We start from the raw sequence: 6,617 nt of genomic DNA, 5'->3' as shown, positions 1-6,617 counted from the left end.
TGCATTATACATCAAAGTGAGATACCTGCTGAGAGGCGGGCATTGAGTGTATACTAACACCCCCACCCAAAGATGAACTAGGTTTTTGGCCCAACGCCAATTCGATGAAGATGAGGAGTGAGTTGGTCCTTCCCAAGAGCCTTGGTGAAGATGTCGGTGCAGTTTTGCTCTATAGAGCAATACTCCAGCTCCACTATCTCATTGTCTATCGACTCCCACACATAATGATACTGAATCTCAATGTGCTTTGTGCGAGCATGAAACACAAGGTTCTTGGAGATAGCCATGCAACTCTGATTGTCACACCTCAAGACCGTAGCCTCCCTAATCAGAACTCCCATGTCAACCAAGATTCTCCTCAGCCATACTGCCTCACACACAGTAAAGCAAGCTGCCTTATACTCAGCCTCTGTGGTGGAAGAAAGTGCCACTATATGTTGCTTTTTGCTGGTCCAAGAGAAAGCAACGAAACCAAGCAAAAAACAATATCCAGAAATTGATTTCCTAGAATCACAATCTCCTGCCCAATCTGAGCCACAATAACTTGTCAAAGTGTCACCCATGTTGTAAGTGATTCCATACTCAAGAGTATCTCTGATGTACCTAAGTACCCTCATCCCTTCCTTCTAATGACTCTCTCGTGGCTTGTTGGAAAACCTACTCAACACACCAACTGTGGACCTGATATCAGGTCTAGTGTTAGTGAGAAAAATCAAACTCCCCACCAACTTCCTGTACTTCCTGATGTCAACAACCCAAGTGATGAAGAATCCTTTGTTGTAGAAAGCTTCTTCCAGTGGTGTAGACACAGGCTTGCAGTTTGCACCTTCTCCATGCTCGAAGAAATGTAGCATCTAGTAGAAGCATGTTTGTAAGGTTGTTGGTCGGGACTTCCCACTAGTTCTGCATTCATTCCCAAAATAGTTTCTAGGAGCTCACAAGAGTCTAGAATGGCATTGATTTTGAATTTCCAACGAGTATAGTTTGTCCCATCAAGCTTTCCTTCCGTGAAGGCAGGTGGACAAATGAGCAAGACTGGTAGCAGAAGCAATAGAGCAGAGATAGAAGCCATCACTCCTAGGGTTCTATGTAAAGAAAGACTAAACTTTATGCACTATTCCTGCTAAGAACACCTAAGCTCTGATACCATATAAGAATATGGCACAGTGGAAAGAGATAGCAAGATAAAGCACAATAGACAATACAATAGATACACAATGGAGAGAATTTAAAATTTTGATTATACCAAAGAGGTTCAAGTGATGGTGCTGTCCACCCGTGTGTCCACCCGTGCGCTCTCAAGTAGAGCTTAGATAGTGATCTAGACAGAACTCTGGATGGAGTATGTACAAAGTGTAGAAGGGGGTGGATACTCACAAGCATTGGATACCTTAGCTCATGTGGCAACCATGTCCATATATAGTATTGTAGTAGGCAGTGTGGTAGACGCGTATACAACGAGGGCGGTTACAACACGGTTACCGCTCGCGTATCAAGAATGCGGCCTACCAACCACCAAGAATGCGGCCCACCAACCACCAAGAATGCGGCCCACCAACCACCAAGAATGCGTATCAAGAATGCGGCCCACCAACCACCAAGAATGCGTATCAAGAATGCGTATCAAGAATGCGGCCCACTAACCACCAGAATGCATATCAAGAATGCGGCCCACCAACAACCACCACCCACCAATGTCCATATATAGTATTGTAGTAGGTAGTGTGGTAGACGTGTATACAACGAGGGTGGTTACAACACGGTTACCACTCGCGTATCAAGAATGCGGCCCACCAACCACCACCCACCAATGTTGGACCTGGTATCCAAGGAATATTCTAGGGAATATTCCTCATACTGTCGCCTACTCCTCATAATGGGGGCCTAACAAATATGCCTACATCAAAGTGAGATACATGCCGAGAGGTGAGCATTGAGTGTATGCTAACATTGTTTTCCTGGTTCTCCTTTTGCTTTTGCACCCAATCTTGGATTTCTTGGATCTCTTCTTCTTGCTCCAGATTCCAAGCCTATTTAACTTCTTCCAAGGCTTTCTCCTACAAGGCTTTGTTTAGTTTTGAGCCCTCTATCTTTTCAGAATCTGCTTCTTTTCTCTTTATTTGATTGTTCGCGCGCTACTTCTACATTTTCACCCTTTACTCCCACATAATGCCTTATTACTATGCCTTATTACTTCAGCCACATTTAACATTAGAAGGGTACCAAATCTGGGTGTTCACAAAGTATGCTATTCTCTTCATCATCATCAAATCCTTTTGACATGCTGAATGTTTCAGCATGGACTGGCCTCTAAGCACATTTCTATAATCTCCTTGCATCAAAAAGATCAACATGCACTTTTCGCTTTCTCTTTCTGATGGTGATTATGTTCCTATCTGAGTCTTGCTAACCCCCTTGTACAAAAGGAAGACTTCATTTTAGGAATGTCTAGTGGGTGTAACTTACTTGGCATTTTTACCCTTTCAGCCTTGTTCCTCTGAGACAAGCTAAGCCTTGTAGGGCATACCTGAGTGCATCCTTCTTTACTCTTGGCCAAAAGAAAATCCTTTGTAGAAAATTCAGCATCTTCACATATCTTGGATGTTCGACAAATGGTGCATCATGAGCCTCATGTAGAATTTAATCTTCTAACTCTCTAATGTGTGGTATGCATATCCTTAGTTGTTACGCATCCATCACTAAGAGTGTAATCCTTGATTACCCTACTCTCTTTCTTAGAGTGAGTTGTTCGGGCCATAAGTTGTAAAATACGCCCGAAGTACTTATCCAAGGCTATACACTATCCTTCACTTCCATAAGTAAAGGGTTACCTGGCATAGAGATTACAGCCACAAAGGACTTCCTACTTTATGCATCTGCAACTACGTTATCTTTGCCCTGTCAGTATTTGATTTTAAAGTTAAATTCTAATAAGATCTCTATCCAGTGCCTTTGTCTCATGTTGAGATCTGACTGAGTAAAAATCCACTTTAAGCTCGTATGATCTATAGTAAGCAGGAACCTTCTGCCTAGTAGGTAGTGTCACCAATAAATTAAGAGCATGAATTACAACCAAAAGTTCTAGATCATGAATAGCATAGTTTCTCTCATAATCTTTGAGTTTCCTTGAAGTTTTCCTTGAAGTGTAAGCTACTAGCTTCCCTTCTTGTGTGAGAACTGCACGAATAGCCAATCCACTAACGTCAGTGACTACTTCAAAATCTGCATCAAACTTTGGCAGTTGAAGGATGGGTGTAGTTGTGAGAACCTCCTTGAGTTTATCAAAGCTTTATTGATGCTCCTTAGTCCAAACTATTTTTATATTCTTTTTATAAGTAGTTTGGTTAAAGGTGTGGCTATCTTTTTATAAGTAGTTTGGTTAAAGGTGTGGCTATCTTTGCATAATCCTGAATAAAGTTATGGTATCACCTTGTGATTCTAAGAAATCCTTGAATCTCCTTGCTATGGGATGGTTAAGGCCATTCCACTATATCTTGTATCTTTGCTAGGTCTACTAAAATTCCATCCTTGGAGAAAATAAATCCCAAATATTCAATTTTATCTATAAAGAAGGTACACTTACTCTTTTTAGCAAAGAGTTGGTGTTCCCTTTAGGGTTTTCAAAACTTCTCCAACTTGGGCTTCGTGCTCTCTCTCATCCTTAGAGTAGATCAGAATATCAGCAAAGAACACCAAGACATGATTATCAAGCTGCTTTCTGAATATATCTTGCATGAGTCTGTTGAATGTTAATGGGGCATTAGTCAACCCAAATGGCATCACGATGTATTCATAATGCCGATATCTAGAGTTGAATGTTATCTTTGGGATGTCTTCCTTGACCCTAATCTGATAGTATCCAGACTTCAAATCAATCTTTGTAAAGACTTGGGCTCCATGAAGTCGATCTAGAAGTTCGTCAATCCTAGGGATTGGATACTTATTCATCATAGTGAGTTGATTTAGGTCCCTATAGTCAACGCATAACCGTAAGGTTCTATCCTTCTTCTTCTTCTTCTATAGGACCGAGGATCCCCAAGGTGATACACTCGGCCTAATTAATCCTTGCTCTAATATCAATCGAAGTTGTTCTTTAAGTTCTATCAATTCTAGAACCGACATTTACTCCATAGGTTGTGCTCCATGAATAAGCTCAATCTCCTAGTCGATTTCCCTTTATACAGGCATTTGGGTATGTCCTATAGCCAACCACGTTCACTGCCTATAGCATCTTTCTCTACCTTGTTGATTTTTACTACTACAAACACCATTTGATTCTTCCTGAGACCCTTTAGTAACTTACTACCCTTTATTAGTTGTAAGTTGGGTCTACCATTCCTCCCTGAAGCAATGGCTTCTTCATTTTTGGCATCCTTGAATGATATTTTTCTCTCGTAGTGAAGTAGCAGTCAATTGGTTTCCATCGAGCTCAAACTCTAGATCCCCTGGGAAATTACTTCCTTGCCACTAGCCAGCTCAATGACCATTTTCTTTGATGGTTTTTGATTAAGACCTAATTTTCTAATGTCGAAATGAATGAGCACTTCCAAAATTAATCAACAATTTAAAATGTTTACCATGATGAGATGCTGGTGTCTAGATCACTAAAAAATGCCGATTTTCACCTTGGTGTTGTATCGCATGAACCCTGGCTCTAGCCTCCTCTTTATCTTTAAGGCTTGCTTCTTTAGCTTAGATCATAGAGCAGCTCTTCTTCTTCGCTCTTCTTCTTCCATGACCTCATCCATGATATCCGCCTTTGGGGCCTTGAACTCCATTTCACACTTAACTCGGTTGTTGAATAGAAGCACTGTCTTCCCCTAGGATTAGTTGTGGGTTCTTAGGAAAGTTTGGAGGAGGTAATTTTTAAAGGTTAAGAGACTTGGGTGGATGAGGGCATTTAGCACGGTGATGAAATGGTTGATGGCAATTGTAGCACACTCCACTTCGTCGTGCTAGGTCATTTTGCAGAGGGTCTCTAGGCGAGGCAAGAATGGTTGTGAATTTTGATCACCAATCAAACGATTGAAGGGTAGTCCAGAGAATCACCCTAAATTGGATGATTCAGGGTAAGGTCTCTTCTTGAAATTGTAGCTATTGTTATCCTTTAGTTATTTTTCTAAAGGATTAGCTCAAAAAATTGCATCCTAAAGGCTGGTCAACCGTATGTATTCTAGTCGATGGTCATGGGGAGGGTTTAAGCCTTATCAAATTGTCGAATGGATTGAGCAGCCAAGGTCATAGTTAGAGCATACTTCTTGAGTTTAACAAGCTCGGAGTAGTAGGCATCCACTGATAATTTCTTTTGGGTCAAGTTATAGAACTCATTCATCTTTAAGGTTTCAAAGTCTAAGGGCAAGTACCTTTCCTTGACATCTCCCTTGATTTGTTCCCAGGTGATAGTGCTTTCTTGGACATCCTTTTCTCTACACCACTCCTTCCACCATAGCTCAGCATCCCTAGATAGTCGAAAATGGCAAAAAATGGTATAGAGGATATTCCTTGGAATATTCCCTCAGGAACTAAGTTCATCATTAGTGGGCAATGGTCAGTGGTGGGGACGCGTTATGAATACACGGGTGGTGAGCCGCGTCAATGCAGCGTAGTCGCCCACGTCTTGGACGCGTCCACCGCACTACCTGTAGCACTCTATAAATGGACATAGTTGGTGCACAAGCAAAGGTATCCAATGCTTGTGATGAGCATATATTCCATGTACTCTCAGTACGCCCTCCATCCACAGTCTATCTAGATCACCATCTAAGCTCTACACTCATTCTCTCTATTGCATTATCTAGTGTACTTTCTCTTGCTATATCTGTTTTTGTTGTGCCATATTCTTACATGGTATCAGAGCACTAGGTACTCTTAGCAACAATAGTACATGAAGTCTAGTCTTTCTTTGCATAGAAGTAGCTTGGAGTGATGTTTGCTTCAGGGTCCAGTGTTGCTGCTGCTATTCTAGTGCTACGCATCCGTCCACTTGCCTTCACTAAAGGAAAATTAGATGGGACAAATTACACTCTTTAGAAGTTCAAAATCAATGCCATCCTTGATTCTTGTAAGCTATTGGAGACCGTTCTGGGAATTGACCAAGAACCGGTGGAAACCATTGACCACAGCGATAACACAAGAATGATTCCACCAGATGCTGCTCTTCTTCGGGCATGGAAGCGGCACAATGCAAATGCATTTTATGCCATTATTACCAGTGTAAGTGATTCTGTTCTTACTCTGATTCAACACACAACCAAGGCATCCATGGCTTAGACCATAATGAGAAATCAGTATGAGACCCGAAATCAAACTAGGATTCAAAACCTAAACCCGAAATGCATTTTATGCCATTATTACCAGTGTAAGTGATTCTGTTCTTACTCTGATTCAACACACAACCAAGGCATCCATGGCTTAGACCATAATGAGAAATCAGTATGAGACCCGAAATCAAACTAGGATTCAAAACCTAGAGAATCAACTTGCTGCTGAAAAGTTTCTTGAAGTGTTTATCTCTCGGATCAAAAATTTGCGAGACTAGATGGCTGATGTGGGAATCATAAAGACCAGCTAAAGAGTTAGATCGGAGATGCATCCGAATTCTACCGCCAACGTATGTT

The sequence above is a fragment of the Cibotium barometz genome, chromosome 45 (assembly GCF_041138505.1).
Source record: "Cibotium barometz isolate CiBa-2024 chromosome 45, ASM4113850v1, whole genome shotgun sequence".
NCBI classification, from domain to species: Eukaryota; Viridiplantae; Streptophyta; class Polypodiopsida; order Cyatheales; family Cibotiaceae; genus Cibotium; species Cibotium barometz.
This window is presented reverse-complemented; position numbering follows the sequence as displayed.